The sequence below is a fragment of the Sarcophilus harrisii genome, chromosome 2 (assembly GCF_902635505.1).
Source record: "Sarcophilus harrisii chromosome 2, mSarHar1.11, whole genome shotgun sequence".
NCBI lineage: Eukaryota > Metazoa > Chordata > Mammalia > Dasyuromorphia > Dasyuridae > Sarcophilus > Sarcophilus harrisii.
Genome location: NC_045427.1, coordinates 100,902,422 through 100,921,146, shown reverse-complemented (window position 1 = coordinate 100,921,146; position 18,725 = coordinate 100,902,422).

Below are 18,725 nucleotides of genomic sequence, written 5' to 3'. Positions count from 1 at the left end.
TTTCTCCTGATAGAACCAAGAAACCCAGACAAAAGTAATAATTCCAGCCTATCCTATGGATATGAAATGAGCATCTGGAATTTTATCCAACAGCATAGACTAGTGGCAGGAAGAAAGAGTGTAACTGAGAGATTTAGATCACATTTTTCATTTTAACCATGACCTGTCTCAGATTTAAGCTACAATTAGAACAAAATTACTTGTAACTGTGGAAACAGGGTCTTTGGGGAATTAGGTAAAACTATTTTAAATAAAAAATACTTTAATTGCCTTAAGGTTTATTTACTGCTGACTATGTAAGTTGAATTCCCCTCCCCCACTTTTGATTTCTATAATAAATAGCTTAATAGTACTGATTACACACACACACACACACACACACACACACATACACACACACCACATACTCACATACACACTCACACACTCATTGAATAGTTTCATACATGCAAAAGAATCCAATCATTTGAAAACTTCACAGTTGGGTTCCACAGACACAGGATTATCTAAACTAAAGATTTGGCTTATTTACATAAAGTTTTTTTTACCCAAGTTGACAACATAAGGCCATAATGCCTAAAGTAAGGCATTATATTTGTGAAAAAATAAATGGACTTAGTAAATATATTTTTCCCTTTGGGAATTTAAATTCATTTTAATTTCATTCACTTCAGGATGTTTTTAAAGTTATTTGAATGCCAGTTTGGTTCTACTCATTCCCCCACTCCCCAACCTTACTATGAAAAATAAAGCAACGCAGAAATTCTCTTAGATTGGAAGGATACAAATTTAGAATAACTGTGGTCAGGAATAAAGTAACAGAATCTTTATGGTACACAAAATATCTTATCAGCTTTCCTATAAAACCCTTTCTTTGAAATATTTAAGACTATGGAATAAATAATGAAGTTCCCATTTAAACTATTTCTATATAATCGGAGAATGTAAGTTCTTTGAAAGCAGGAATCTTTTGTATATGTGTATATATATGTGTATATGTGTGAGTGTTTTCATTTTAGGTTTTCATTGCCTAATATTGATCCTTGCTATATGCTATATGCTAGCAATAAATGGTAACTGAATTAAATTGAGTAATTTAAAAAAGAAAAATTAAATATCCTACTCAGTTTGTCAATTGTAGGAATATTTAAATACTTTATAAATCCATGATTTCAATAGATCGGGTGCTTCTCTGATTTATAGAGATTGTAATCCTTCCACATTTCATACAATCCTCCTAAATTGCTATAGCTAAAAAAAAAAAAAAAAAAAAAAAGTAATCTCTGAACTTCTCTAAATTTATCTAGGCTGGTCCTTAGATGCCAATCCATTGCCATTTCACTTTGGTAGGGTCTAACCTGTGTTGAGTTTCATTGGAATAGTTTTTTTTTAAAACACAGCAATACCTCTATGCTATGATGAAACTTAGGAGTAGGTCTCAGTGGAAAAAAATCACTCAAATAATGTTTGATATCATACAAGAAAAAAAATCAAACTTAATTACATATATCTATATATTTGTATATACATAAACATATATATTAACTTGTCATCAAGTTGATAGAAAGCATGGTACGATAGAATATTTTTAGACTTTGAGATCTGGATTTAATCTTGTTTTTCCTATATATTACTTTAGTAACCCTGGGTAACTGTAACCTCTCTTAATCTGTATTTCTCCATCACTAAAATGAGAGAAAAGGTGATGGGTACTCTCTGAGGGTCCTTTCTACTCTGGATCTATTTCCTGTTCTCCTATTACAATCAATCCTTAGACTGATTATATGGTTTCTCCCATGGATTTTTTTCTCCTTAGCACTTGGGTCATCCCATATTTTGATATTCAGAGGATGCATGAGCTATTTCAGAACTCTAGCACTATTGTAGTAGGATGATTTAATAGCTCTCATCTCTACTTTTCCTGTGTAGACTTTAACTTGCATGGAGAAGGAGACATTCTGTTCCAAAGCATGAACAGTGATAGCACTTGCAGTATTCTAACAGTGTGAGAACCATAGAGTTTAGCATCAAGAATAATTATCAAGAATAATTAGTTAAAATACAAAACTACCAGAGGTTAGGCTAGGTTATGGTTTTCTCCCTTTTTTTTATGCTTGGTACCTCCTTAGCAAATCACATCTATCGACTGAGGGATTTGTTTCCCCAGTATGGGTTGGTGTTCTTTCCTAACCTCTCCCAACTGAGGTCACATTTCATGCTGACTGTTTGGGATTAAAGTAATCGAGAAAAGATCCTTGGATTTAAAGTCATAAGACTTGAGTTCAGATCCTGATTACTGTTTTTGTGTGAACTATTCAAATTTGGGGGGCCCTAAGTCCCTCTTATAAAATGAGAGGGTTGGATAAAATGACTTCTAATGTCTTTAAATTTATAATCCTATAATCTCTGAGTTCAGTCATTCCCAAATCATGGTTCTCAGACCAAGGGTTAAGAGATCAATTAGCCAGAGATCACATTTTAGTGAGAAGTTCAACTTGGGCCTAATAACATACTATGGTGGTAATTACCCTTATGTCATATAACAATTGATGCCGTTTAATAGAAAATGGGATATAACAGATGTTTCAGTAATATACTCTGACTTCCAGAAAAGGGAATGAGGATCTAGTTAACTTATATGCATTTATAAGAATCAGGGTGACTGACCTTTTTTTAGTGAGAGAAATTAAGAGATCCTGTCAAAAATAAACAAATTTTGGTGTTATCCATAAGGATTCTGGATGATAAATGCCCAAAATGGAAATTTGGGCAATCAGATTCTTATTTTAATTGAACTCTGATACAATTGTCCCACTTAAAACTTTAGAAATTTTGTATTTGATGATTTAGAATTTTATGAGAGTAAGTATCGGTGCATATATTTTTCTACAATGATATTTCCATTATTAAAGAAATAAGAGAATGCATGTCATTACATAAAATGAATATTTTAAAATATTCCTTGAATATAGACTCATTCATATATTAAAAAGAAAATTTGAATTCAAGTGCATTTTTGGAAAGGGAATTTCAATGGTCCACCTCCATTGGAAGAAATAGTATTCTTGGAAAAGATGTAATATAGTAAGTGGAGTTTCAGTTAAAGTCTGGATCCTACTGAAAAACTCTGCTGTGATTTTATGGCCACAGAGATCTAAGTTTTAGGATTGTAAATACCTCAGAGTGTCCCAAGAAATAATAGCTCAGCATCTATCTCTTCTGCTACAAATCTTACTTCTATTCATTCATCTCCTTCATGTGGTCTGAGTTGCTGGACTCAGACCCAGGAAGAAAAATATTTTCCTCTTTTTCTGCAGTATTTCTAGCTTTGTTTTAGTTGCATCAATAACTCTTTCTTTCCATTCTACTTTGGAAGGTGTAACTTAAAAGTTCATGGTTTGTATTTCCTGTCTGTGGCCTAGGAAAACTCCTCAGCATTTTCTTATAAAAGCAAGGAGTGGACTTTGTGTATATGAAATTTAAGCCAAAAAAGAACATTAAAAATAGCTTAAAGATGAGAAATCAAAATTTCTTCTCTGTGGCTTCACTAGCATTCCTGTATGATAACATTAGGCTGGTATGCACACAATGGCAAAAAATGGCAACCTCTGATACATCCATCTCTAATCATGCTATATCAGTGGTAAATGGACAATAAGGCTGATATTTCTGGGTGTCTTCAGTGAACTTTATTAATAAAGTCATAATTAAGCTATACATTCAATTAATATGCAACAATCATATCCAATTTCATAATATTCTTTACCTTGATTACTTTGATATAGAATCACAGAATATCAATGTTGGAAGGAATCTCAGACGCAATCTAACACATCCCATGGCTGAAAAAGGGTTCCTCTACAATATATCTTATAAGCACTTCATGTAGCTTGGTAATTGGGTAGTTCAATGGTTAGAGCACCAGACTAGGGTATAGGAAGACCTATCTTGCATGTATCCTATCTCAGACATTTGTACAATTTGTGACCAAAAGGGAGTAACCTTCTGATTTGTTTGTTTACTCTTCTGTAAAAAGGGGATAATAATAATATCTATGTCAGAGGACTATTGAGAGATGTATAAATGGCATTATTAATAACATTCATTAAAGAATATAGTTTTATATCATATCCATATATTATTAAACAATCATACAATATATAATTATATAAGTTGTTATCATCATTGTTTACCTTATCCTCGTTATCATAATTATCATCCATTGTCTTAAGAGTAAAGGAACCTACTACCTCCTGAGGGATTGATCCCATTTGACTTTAGGATAGCTATATTTTTTAGCAATTTTCCCCCAAATCAAGCTTAAATAAAAATCTTTGTAATTCTCATTTATTGTTTCTAATAATGTCCACTAAAGAGAAGTAAAATAAATCTAATCCATCTTCTACATGATAGCCTTTCTAACATTTGAAGACAGCGATCATGTCCTGTTCTTGTTTGTTAACCCTAGGTCTTCCCTTTTTCAGGTGTAAAACATCTTCATATACTTTAAATGCTTACAAGTCGAACACTCAACAGTTTTCGCCAATCTTGGAAACTCTCCTCCAGACACTGTCCAGATTATGAAAATCTCTTTTAAAATCTGGTGTCAGTGCCATTGTTGTATACAATGTCAATGTAGTACCCAGAACTGAAAACAATACTCCTGGGCAAAGTACAGGAGGACTATCAGTTCCTAAGTACTAAGTGATATTATTTAATTCATGCAATCTAAGTTTACATTTCTTCCTGAGGTTCACTTTTATTTCTCTGGCTTTCTTAACTATACATCTACAAAGGTATCTTCTTCTTTCTCCATCTTCTTTTCAGCTTCTTTTTATGTCTTATTAGTGAAAGGAAAGAGAGACAATCGTTTTTAAGTGTCTACTAAGCACATTACAAATATTATTCCATTGCATCCCCAAAATAATCCTAGGAGCTAGATTTTATTATTATCCTCGTTTTACTTGTGAGGAAACTGAGGTAGTCAGAAATGAAGTCACTTATTCAGGTCACAAATATTACATATCTGAGGTCAGATTGAATTCAGGTGTCCCTAAGTCTAGGCCCAGCACTATTCAGTGTGCTTTTTAGATACCTTTCTGTCTTTTTGCTTGTATTTATATTCTTATTGCTTAATATGGTATCTGGTAATAAATGCATTTGATTTGACTTGTTGGAAAGAGTCAGAGGAATAGGATAGTGAAATATATCTTCCTTACTTTCCCTATCTAAACTAAGCTCAGTTTCTTGGTCTCTGCTACAAAATACATTGTTTAATTCAGTAGCTGTAGCTTCTCCATTCTTCTCTGGAGATACCACTGAAGCTAGAAATTAATCATGTTCAGGGGAAAATTACTTTAATAACTTCTCTATTTACTCTTGGTGGACTTTATTTGAATTTTTAAAGATTAGAGTTGGAATATCAGGAAAACAATAGGAAGAAGATGTCTATTTTATTTAAGCACTTTCAACCCCATTAAAGTTGGTGCAGGGGGCATGCTGGTAAAGGTTTAATAATCAGCTCTTTGAAAAGCCACACACACTTTTAATTTTAATAAGCATTATTAACATTTTATCCATAACAAAATGATGAACCAATTCCTGATTTGAAACTTTTGCTGATTTCTGAAGGAAATGCTCCTCCTGAAAATTTAACAATCAATTTCTACATAACAATCAGTTTAGTAAATAATGGGGGAAATGATTATAAAGAAAATGATCCTAGTTATTGTAAAGTAGAATTATCATACCTTAACTTCAAGACATCAAAATGTTTTCCATACATTGTCAAATTCATCTTGATAATATTCTTGAAGAAAAGCAATATGACAAATAGTATTAGCTAGGGAGCTCAAATCAAAGTCAAGAAGATATAGGCTCACAGATCCTGGCTGTTTGACCCTGTGCAAAATCACTTAACTGCTTAGTTCTATCATGGAAGTCTTTAAGACTAAGTTGTAGGAAGGTTATAATCTGTATTGGCAGAAGAAATTCCTCAATGGGAGGTCTGTATACAAAAGAAATCAAAGGTCCAGTCAAAAAAATATTGCTGAGGAAAAAAGAGGGGGTAAACATACTTATTTTTATTTACTGAGGAAGCAACTGGGGATATTTGGAGACCCTGTATCTTTGAGATAATTCTTTCCACTAAATTAGTATTAATGAATAATTAGAACATATTTCTCTATAGCTTCCTTAGTAGAAGATTTTTGATATAATGGGAAGACTTTGAATCCAAAGGTTTAGATCACTTTGCTATTTGATAGAGCTTATAACTTTAATCAAGTCACTCAGGATGAGAATCTAGAAAATGGAAAGAGCCTTGGATGATGTCTAGTCTAACCCTTGTCATTTACATATGAGAAAACATACCCAGAGATGAGAAGGGTTCATGCTCATACATCCAGGAAGTGAGAAAACCAGGATTTGAAATGTCCTTGTCTCAGTTTCCCCTGATGTAAAATGGGAATAAAAAAAAATCTGCTCTATCAGGATCGTTGTGAGGATCAAGAAGAGTAAATGTGAAATGATATGTCATTGTAAAGTAGGATGTAAGCATGAGCTAGTAAATTAACTGTCTCTTTTTCTTCCTTTGGACTGATATTCCTTGCAAATGTCTTCTCCCTAGCCATCTATCATTTTAAGCTATCAGGAATTTATTCATTCCTATTCCTGTCTCATTTATTACTAAGGAATTGTGGTTGTTTTTAATGGGGTTAGTATGGAAAGGCAGGGGAAATTTTGCTTCTAACAAATCATAAAAAAGACCACAGGCAGCAATGAAACCCTCTTCCAATTTAGTCTCCCTCATCAAAAACATATTTTTGTGTTGAATTCATAGTTCATCTTGGTGGTATGGAAGGGGGAAAAAAGGGTAAAAATGATACATAAAGATGGCTCCCAAATCCTCCTTGTGATTTCTAGACACTCTAATTTTTACCCTGTGCAGACACAGACAATTGAACCAGTAAAAGTCTCTCTGCTCCCCAAGGAAGCTGCCACTGAATTATGAATGTTTCACCACTGTTTCCAGATTAGGACAATAATCCATAAACATTAGTGGTACCCTCAATCCATTCTGAGTATGCAAAATGAGTGTTCAGGCTCCAGTCCCATCCTTTATGTGAACAATGGCCAACAACTTCTTTGCTTTTTTTATGCAAAGAGATGGACAGCAGCACTGTTTTTAATTGTCAGATATTCCCCTGCTCTTTTATTAGATTAGATTTGGTTCCTAAAAATATATAATAAACAGCTTTAAAAAGCAGAAAGAATAAAAAAATAGGACTTTCCTATATTTGCCATTCTCTTATTTACTATGTCAAAAGATTGGATTCCATCCCTTCAATATCTGAGATTTAGGAAGAAAAACAAAACTTTGTAACAGTTTCCCATCCTTAGATTTACACACACACACACACACACACATGCGCGCGAGAGAGAATTATCTTCTAGACTAGTTGCCCTTTGTATGACCTACCCTTACCTCTATCTTGTAAACCAAGAGCTCTAAAGAAATGTCTCCTAGGATTTCTAGCCATTTTCATGAGAATAATAGCTTTCATGCATACAGCACTTTTAGGTTTGTCATGTTTGACATACATGATGTCATTTGAGAAGATGAGGTTCTGAGGATCCTCTGAGTTTCTCTCACCTAACAAGTAGAATCATAATTAAAAACTATATTCTGATTCATATAAATGACAATTTTTCTTTCTTTTCTTTTTAACAGCAAAGTAGGCTAAGCCTTCCTGATAACTTATCTTGGAGACCTGGCATCATTCTGCCCCTTCCATGCTGCTCCTTTGAAGTACATTTATATCTTCCTTAAGATATAGTGACCAGAGTTCTAAAAAACCTCTAACTTTGTTTTATTTCCTTTGATTTGTATTACATTCCTCTGGCACTAAAGCCCACCATCCTATTTGTTTTCTTTGCTGAAGTTCTTTATAAGAAAGAGTACTCACAAGATTTTTGTCCCTTTTTGTTTTGAGGGAAACTCTCCAGACTTCTTTTCTGGTCATCACTTTTCATGACATTATGGATAAAGAACTGTAAGGAATCCTTGGGGTCATTCAGTCCAATGGCTTCCTTTTCTTGATGTGGAAAATGAGACCTAAGTAGGCTAAGGAATTTGTCCAATGTAACACAAGGTTGCAAAGAGCAGAGCTAAAATCTGAACCTAGCTACTCTCACCCAGAATTCTACTGTACCATTCTAGGATTTCTAATGGGAGATATTTTTCTTATTTCCTTTCTTATACCCATCTCACATTTTCTTTTCTTTCATCACTTTAGGAAACTTCAAGTTAATTTAACAAACATTAATTAAACACCTACTATGTTCTGGAAGTCTAGGCAAAACATCACCTGATAGATTACTAAAGAGTCTTCCCTGTACCCCCCATCCTGTCTGGGACAGGGGTGGAAATGAAGCTCTATTCATTGAGAAAAAGTTTAGAATATGTAGAAAAAAGAGCAATAGAAAAGAAAACATTATGGAAGGGCCCAAAAGATAGTAAAAAAGGGAAATTAATTTTTAAAGATAGCAAATGCTATCTCATTAAGTCAAAATCTTGTTTTGATTTCACAGGTAATGATCTGAGTTATGTTTCTAAAAGTTCCCTTGTTCTTTTCCAATTTTTTTGGATACTAACTTCAACTACAGATGAAAGGTCAATTTTTAGGGAGAGTCCATCCATCATTTCAGAATGCAAGAGAGTTGCTAGGTATTGGAGCAATCAGGACTCTTATGGTGCTAGGGACATCATTGACTGTTAACTTTCCAGGTGTCTATATAGGAATAATTAATTCTGTAGATGAAGTGACTAATTTATTTGATGTCCCTAAAAAGGAGATACTTTAAATGAAAGGGGATTGGGAAATAAGTTTTTAGATAAAAATGTTTTATAACTCCAGTGTTATCATAATCTTAATTGATAGGAAAAAAGTTCAAAATAATTTGCTGTTATTATTGTATTCATTTTCATTTTTGTTTTACCTCCTAATTCAGTTTAATCTGCAATCTTGGAAATGTTCCTTTCCATACTATGATCCAAGTCATTACTGTGAATAATTAAAAAGCTAGGCTCTACCCTACTGGTAACCTCTTTCCACCTTGAAATAATCCCATTTACTGCCACTGTTTGTTTCTGGCCCCTCAGCCAATTTTCAGTCTGATCTGCCAACTTTCTGCCCATTCTATGACTCTGCATTTTACATATGGACTTCTCTTGTAGAAATGTTTTCTGAGAATTTAAGCATGATAGTATATGTGTTTTCAGTACCTCAACACATTCCTCTTTTGCATGAGAAAAGGAAGGTGCTCAGATTTGGTCATTTCTGTTGTAGGGGAACCATTGTACTACTTTCCTATACAAAACCTTCTCTCTTTCCCCCAAATATTCCTTTTGTTTTCCCACCTGTACACCTTCTCTCTGTTATGCCTTCTACTTGGAATGCTTGTTCTTCCTCTTCTGTTATCTATTTCCTCCTCATCAGCTAAGTAATGCAATTGTAGGGTTCTGGGTTCAGAATCAGGAAGAAGTGAGTTCAAATTTTAGTTCAGTTTCCTCATCTATAAAATGAGGCAGGTTGAACTCAATGGTCTGTGAAGTTCTTTCAGTTCTGAAAATATAATTCTATTATCTTTTAAGACTCTTTCAAATTCTAGCTTCTCCATGATCCTAACTTCCTACTTCTTATCTGCCATGGTACTTATTGTTAATGGAACTCATTTGTTATATTTATCCAGCATGTCTCTTTCGTTTATGAGATGGGAAGTATAAATATCATCACCCCCAGTCCATGATTTCTCAGATTTCTTCTAGACCTCCATGCCCACACCTCCACTATCTCTATCATATCTGTCTTTACAGATTCACCTCTGATTTGTGAGTCTGTCCTAGATCACCCATTTGAGGGAGCACCCATGTTAGCTTTATTTATACCAAACTTGGTTCTGCCAATATCTTCCCAATCTCCTTCTGGACCTTTCTCTATTACTTTTCCCTTTCCCTACTGCATCCTCCCTCACAAATATATATCTCCCTTCTTTTTTAGCTTCCTTATATATGCTTTCTTCACCCATTAGAATATAATCTCCTTAAGAGTCTCTCTATCTTGCTTTTAATTTGTATCCGCAACCCATAGCACATTGCTGAGCACATGGGAAGCTTATTCATCTATCTATCTATCTAAATATCTGTCATCCATCTATCTGTCTATCTATCTATCCCATTTCACAGATGAGTAACCTCAGACTCATAATAACAATTGACTTCCTCATTGCCATTCAGCTAGTAAAAAATCAGAACTGGGATCCAAACCTGTTTTCTGACTCGAAATTTACTATTTTTCTAAGCATATCACAAAAATTTTAGGTGCCTTGTTGGAAAACAGAATTATGTAATCATTTATATTCATCACAGTGCATAATTATGACACTCCATATTGGACACACATTAAACATAAATGTATGAATTAAAAAGACAACAGAGTCAGATCAGAGATTTAGAATAAGAAAGGGACCTCAAATGTCAGTCTAAACTTTTCATTTTAAAGATGAGAAAATCGAGATACCGAGAGGTTATGTGATTTGTTGAAGATCACACAGATGAGTCAGTATCTTAGACAGAATTAGAATCTGTGGCCTCTGACTATTGTAGTGGTCTTTCCGTATTGCCATTGCTGCCTTTTTTTTTTAACCAAACCATAGAGGGTGTAAGTAAGAAAACAGGGCTCCAGTTTGGAGGCTTGTATCTTTTCTGCCATTTCATTAGCAAGATTTCCGACTCTACCACATATTGAGCCAAGAACCGTTTGTCCAGTTGGCATCTTTGCAGAAGTACCTGAAATGGCAATAGTGTGCCACTTGCTGTGTTTTTTATGGAATAAAGGGGAGATTTTAATTGTATGGGAAATTTAATTAGATTTAGGCTAATTAAATTCATTTTTTATATTAACATGTTCACAAATATTATTGCATCTCGTTAGATTTCATTCTTTGAGCCTTACTGAACAATATTCTGTGGTAGTTTCAGATTACAATAAGTTCATTATGAAGATAAGGTGGAATTAGTGTAGGAAGCTCAGCTGGTTGAAGGGGTCTGTACTTTAATTACTGCAGAGGGTGTGCATATTAATTACAACACAAGTGATATTTACTGTACCTCAGGAACATATGACAGGGTAAAGATACTGACAGCACCAGCTAATAAACTCAGTATGATAATGAGGAGAAAAGACCATAAAAATAGAAGGAAATAAAATTATTCATAAAGTATATTGATCCCAAAGTAAAGACATTAAGCTCTGATGAAGGGCAACAAACGGGAAGCTTCTCACTTTATCAAACAAATAACCAAAGTAGAGAAATGTTAGCGAGGAGACAGATTGTCATTATGCTGGTCACATGATCACACTCCAGAGAGAATGCACAAGCCGTAAAGTAGAAGATTTTTTAATAAATCAGCAGAAAGCCCTACTGTCACCTGCAAGAACTGAGGTCACAGTGTCTAAGGACAGAGCTCCTAAGAGCTGAGAAGCTGGCTAGATTGTGAGGTGAGCTGTGAGGAATCATGCTCATACTAAATTAGAGAAGCTACAACTGGCTTTGCAGAACCAAGAATTCAGGCCAAGAGCCCACGCACTACCTGAAGGCCCCCTGGCTCTACCAGTGCTATCATTTTCTAACTCCTTTGCATCCTAGCCTTATGGGAGGTTTGAAAGGACCAGCCCGACTGACTTGAATGAAAGAATCAGTAAACAGCAAAAGAATGGGAGCATTTTCCCCGACAATACTTCATGCTCTACTTCTCTTGCTTATTTCCAAACCTCTTGAAGGGGAAGTTCATGTGTGTCAACCAGTCAGCCAACAAACATTTATTGTTTACTATATGCTGGGCAAGTGTTAGGAAACAGAGAAAGACAAAATGCTCTAGGGGTTTGCATTCCAATGGAGATCTTTGCTATCTATCTATCTATCTATCTATCTATCTATCTATCATCTATCTCTTTCTCTATCTCTCTATCTATCCATCCATCCATCTATTTATCTATCCATCCATCCATCTGTCTAACCATTCATCTATCATCTATTCATGTGTAAATTAGTGTCTGTCTCTATATGTAATATATGTACCTATATGTATGCATATATCATATATATACATATATAATGTGCATGCCAAAATCAGTGAAATATTGATAATAATATTTTTAAAATTTATAACATGGACTTTCCAAAGCCATTCTTAAGGACAGAAAAACCTAGTTAATCTCCTAAAGGAGCCTATCATTCTACACTTTGTAAAAACTGTTGTTAGGATGTCTTCTTGCTCAAATAATTAAGTAGGATGGACCAGATGTTGTTGAAGCAGCAAGAGCTTTGAGACTTAGCACCTAGATAGCTAGGTGGCCCAGTGTTTAAAGTACTAGGCCTAGATTAAAAAAAAAAAAAAACTTAAGTTCTAATCCAAATACAGGCATTTGAAAGCTGTGATCATGGGCATCTCTGTCTGCCTCAGTTTCTTCATTTGTAAAATGAGGATAATAATAGCACCTATTTCTTTCTTTTTTTTATTATATCTTTTTTATTTACAAATTACATGCATGGGTAATTTTACAGCATTGACAATTGCCAAATCTTTTGTTCCAATTTTTCCCCTCCTTCCCTAGATGGTAGGATGACCAGTACGTGTTAAATATATTAAAGTATACATTAAATACAAAGTAAGTATACATGTCCAAACCATTATTTTGCTGTACAAAAAGAATCGGACTCTGAAATATTGTACAATTAGCCTGTGAAGGAAATTTAAAAAAATATGCAGGTGGGCAAAAATATAGGGATTGGGAATTCAATGTAATGGTTTTTAGTCATCACCCAGAGTTCTTTCTCTGGGCGTAGCTGGTTCAGTTCATTCCTGCTCCCTTGGAACTGATTTGGTTCATCTCATTGCTGAAGATGGCCACGTCCATCAGAATTGATCATCTTATAGTATTGTTGCTGAAGTATATAATGATCTCCTGGTCTTAATAGCACCTATTTCTAGGGGTGGGGGGGGGAGTATAATGAAGATCAAATGAAATAATAATCCCCTTGAGCTTAACATAGTGCCTACCTTATAGTGGATATTATATAAATGATAGATATTATTATTAGAAAAATTAATATTCAGGGAATCACACAATTAAGGAGCAACAATCCTGAATATATTACCTAATATTTACAAACAAACTTCTTTCAAACACTGAAATGATGGGAGGAATACAGAAAAGGGTGTTTCTTATTTTATATCTATAGTTCAAACAGCCAAGGTTCTTGCTAATTACCAACTGTTAAGTGGACTATTGGCAACAACTTCAAGAAGCAGGCTCATGGTTGACTCACTGGTTTGACAAATGATGGAATGAATTATTTATGTCTTAATTTAGAAATCTGTAGAATGGGTATATTGATGCTGAGATTAATTAAATAATTTGGTAAAGATATTTTTTAAGATTTTCTTTTGATTAAAGGGGTTTTAGGAAGCTACACAGAATTGATATGGAGATATAAATCAATAGTTAACATTTTAAAAACTTACTTCCATCAATAAGTCTGAGGATAGCCTTTATGTTGATTGCTTCATTTTTCGGAGTTTAGGTATTGTGAGGACAATGCCTTTCCAGTTGGGTTATCTGAATAACACAGTTCTCCACATGGGAAAAGAAGAGATTTGTGAGTTGGAGTGGGACAAGGCCAGAAGTCTATGTGAGTATGATTAGAAGCAAGTGGGAAGTACTTGTGTGGGAGCAATGTGTTATGATGGCTACAAATCACAAACCCAGCAGGATTGAATAACTGTTTTGATGAATTGCTGTGGCCTAAAAAAATAAAAACCTGGTAGTCAGTCTTCTGGTGATGAATATTTCTGGACTTGGCTAGGCTAATTCTTAGATGACTGACAGACAATTTGTTTCCAGGCCTATAATTAAAACCTTTCCAGCATGGTAAAATCAGTCAGTTAATCAACCAATCAATAAATATTTCTTAAACTTGTGCTATGTGCCAATTTAAAGGATTAAGACTGGATTAACAACAGTGGATAAAAAAGCTAAAATTGAGGTAATCCTTGCCCTCAAGGAGCTTATTTTTTAATAGAGGGATACAGCACATGCAGAATAAAGAAGAGGGAGTTTTGTAGGGATTAGGAGGGAGTCATAGGTCTAATTCCTATCCATATCCATTTTCCTTGCCTTTTAGAATTCAAGGTCACATCCATGCCAGAATGAGACATGGAACTAGGTTTCTATTAGAGGAATCTGTATTAGATATACATATCATGTAGATAAATTATTGATGCATGGGTGACTGTGCATTTGTGTGGGCACACATGTATCAAGACCATGCTAGTTTGATTGATGACTGATCCAAATTCCTAAAGGGAATATGTATAGTAGGATTTGCCAGAGGGCAATTAAGCAATTTTTGCCCTATTTCAAGGGAAAGGGAGAAATGCAGCAGTAGCCTTTCCTCCTGAGCAGCTTCTTTTTCACTAGGAGCATCATGGAAATTTCCTCAGGCTTTTTTGTGAAGGTCACCTGAACCTAAAAAGGGCCATCTACCTTCAGGGTGTGAACTCAAGTGCATTTCTAGAACATTAAGCTTCTCTTACAGATATTTGAAAAGGAAAAAAAAATGAATACAACACAGCATGACCAACACTTATCACTCCTATAATTTCTTACCTAACAACCAAAATGATGTTGGTTTTCTAAGAATAGTTATTTACCTAAGAATAGTCTGATCTTAAAAGTTTTAAGGAAAACATTTTCCCCATAAATGACAAAAAGATATGAATAGAAAGCCTTAAAATTATAGATCTTCCTATTCATGTACCAAGCTCTCACCCACCCAAAATCTTTTGAAGGAATCTTGAATAATAATGAATAACTAACAATTTTATAATGCCTCATTACATGATTTTATTTAATCTTCTTAAAGGTAGCAGTAAAATGAAATGTACATTGGTCTAGGAATCATAGACCTGATTTCTAGTCAGTGCCATCACTGCCTCACTGACTAGCTAGGCAATCTTCATCCTATTGCTCAGCTTCTCTGGGCCCCAGGATTGCCATTAAGAAAATGAGCAGGTTAAAGTAGAGAAACTACTTCTAGTGGAGAAGAATAATAGTCTTCAAGGAAAGAAAGAGATTGAGGGGAAAGGGAAAGAAGAGAGAAAGAGAGAAACAGAAGGGGAAACCCCTTGGTTTATGGCCTGGACAAATCAAACCCTAATATCTTTCTTTTTTCTATGCTAAATAATTTTTTTTTCTTCAGTTAAAACTTTCAAGCATTACATCATTTCTATTTTTCCTTTATTATCCTGTACTATCGTATATGATCAGAATCAGCGCCAGATTGACTCATTTTTATTTTAAATCAGATAGGACTGAAAAAAGACTGAAATATTAATCAATCTACAATGCTGATTACCTTATAGAATAGCTATGAGAAGGTAACCCAGAGGTTAAACATTCAAAATAAACCAGAATTTAAAAGTTCATAGACCCTGTTAAATTTTTTTAGCAAGTTGCTTAAAATAGGCAAGTTTCACAAAACTTAGATCAAACAATACTCACAGAATTAATGTTCTGTTCGACAGAATTTTAGGGATGACTAAGGCTGAAGCCAACCACTCCCTTTTTTCTTATAAACTGTAAAAAATCTTTCTGTACTTCATTCTACTGCTTTGCTAATTTTTGTTTCATAATCACAGTAATCATTTGAGGAACAGCAATCATGATATGAGCTGTACATTTTGAAGTCAGACCACAAATATGTTCTATACTTTTTGTTAAAGTAATAATTGTTGACATAGTACTTGGAGTTTTACAAAAATCTATTATCGACATTACCTTCTTTTATCTTTATAACACCTTTTGGAATTAGTTATTACTGTACCCATTTTAAAAATGAGCATCACGTATGGGATTGAAACTCAGATTTCTTCTGCTATATTGTTTATTATTCTTTACACCCTATTGGCTTCTTTTGGTCATGTTTATTACTCATCCCTAAAAGCAGAGGCCCAACTCAGCTATTCAATTGGAGTTCAAGTAGCTAAAATGGCATAAGAGATTGAGTATTAAGTTTGGAGCAAGGAAGATTTGTGTTCTGATCCTGCCTTAAACAGTTATTGATTTCACTCTGGGCAAATAACTTTACCTCTTTCATCTTCAGTTTTCTTATTTCTAAGATGGGGGTCATGTATTTGATTCAACATAGTGCCTAGCATAGTGCTAAGTACACAGTATGCACACAATAAATAGTTATTAATGATAGTGAAAAACAGTAATCACCTGGTAGAAGCATTGATTTAGAGAAGGCAAAACAAACTTGCAGTGCATTTGTGTGTACTTAAATGCATTGGAATAAGAAAAGCAGATGATGAAAGAAAAAAAATTAAAATTAAAAAGCAAAATTAAATTATTTTCCTCTCTTAATTTGTTTATTAATTAATTGCCCCTCCTGCATTTCCATGTCTGTGCTCCTTTATTCTGGATTTTTAAAAATGTACCTATTCTTAGGAGACAGGAAACTAGGGTACTTTGTCGCTTCTTTATGATCTATATGATCCTGAGAAAATAAGCTACCTCTCTAGACCTCAGTTGACTCATCATTAAAATGTTGTTAAGTTACCTGTCTAAAGGTAGAGAGCTAAGCTAAGCTATTCTATAGTCCCTTGTAGCTCTTATATCTATGATGCTATGAGACTTGTATACCTAAGTGATTTAGTATTCAAAGATCTACTCAAGTAAAAAAAGTAATTAGTATTAGGAAAAAGTTAAGCTATTTTTACATATAATCATGATTCCTGATTTAACAGTAGTTGTAATTACAAGAAGGAAATCAAGAAATCTCTGTGAAACATTTACTTGTGTTTGGGCTATGCTGGTCATGGCATTGCAATAAAATGCCTCCAGTTTTTCCCCCAACAAGGTTATGTAGGTCCAGTCTCTGACCTGTAGCTAAAAGAATTGTGCAATTGAATAAAATATTTTTATTTGGGGCCAATCTAGGGCTGGTTCTAATTGTGTAACATAGTTCAAGATGAAAGAGGAAAAGAAATGATATGATGTTTTAAAGTTTCAAATGAGTAAAAAAATATTTAGCATAGAAAAAAGAAAGAAAGATGTTAGGGTTTGATTTGCCCAGGCCATAAGCAAAGGGAATATGCCCTTCCTACACAACCTAATATACACACATACTCAGTCCATCACCATGGAGAGAAAGAGGAAAGGAGAAGTAGGAAGGGAAAGGACAGAGGGAAAAAGGAGGGGGAAGGAAGACTTGGCAATTTAGGATAAGAGACTAGAGATAGGCTGACCTACTTTGTTGGAGGGAATACTTTAATTGATGAAATCATAGATGCATTTAAGGACTGAAATATCCTTTACCAGACACCCATATTAAAAGTTTTATAAATCACTTATTTTAACTGAGGAAACTAAGGTATGATAAGGTATGACAGATGATTAATCTAGCATAACTTGAGTAAGTCACCAATTTACTCTTATTTTAATAGAGCTGCTTTACAGAAGGACCTAGTCCCTTACTTAAAGCACTGAACCAACTATTTTGAGTTGAGATTTCTGCCTGAATAATCAATTGGTGAATGTTTATTAAAACAAAATAACTTGTATCCATATGTGTACCTATATGTGAATATATATACATATGTGTATATATGTTCATGTATATACAGATATATGTATATGTGCTTATTTTGTGTATTTAAATGTATTTATAGATATTTAAGTACTTACCAGGAGGGGAGCAGTAATTGCCATCTGAAGGATGTAGTTCTTGAGCTGATCCTTGAATGAATCTAGGGATCCCAAGTAGCAAAATCGCAATTCTAGTCCCTGAAAGATACAGAAAAGATATACTTATAAGACGTGATCTTTGTCTTCCAAGAGTTCACAAACTACATGAGGAAATAAAGAGAAAAGAGGAGGAAAAGGACAAGTATTTGTTAAGCCCCTTATGTGTGTGAGGCACTGTGATAAGCATTTTACTAATATAAATAGCACATGTGAAAATAAATAAATAAAAATAGCAATATTTTATTTGTTTTTGAGAAATGGCATGTTATGAGAAAATTCTAGACAAGGAGGAGAGGGGAAGGGAATTTCAAGCAAAGATAATAGCATGAAGAATGTTTCTAATTTTTTTCCTTGATTTTTAATTTTTTGTATGGAACAAGAATGGTTCAAACATCTGGTGTTTGTGTCCAGCTTTCATAAAGTTGATAGACATAAGAAGGCCATGAGTTAATCTCAATGTAGTATCCTCATATTGGTTTGATATAGTCACAGTTGTACATCAGAATATTCATTAAGATGTAAACATGGATCTAATTAGGCTGGAGAAAAGATACTGGAAAAAGGATTGAATTTGGCTATAGATGAAAAGAATAAAGTAATACTTTGTTTACCAAGCTTCAGTAATTTTGAGTAGGCTTTCAAAAAAATAGGGGATGGGTAGTTAAAAAAAAAAAAAGCAAAATTTCTAACTAATCAAGTTTTGATTTTGATGCTCTCACATGTCCCGATGCACTTAAAAAAAAGCAACTATTATTGCTATCTTTTGTTTTTATGCAATCTGCATTTTGTAATGTTACCATTCTCCTCCCTCTCTTAGAGAGCCATTTTTTTTACAACAAAGAGTAAAAAAAG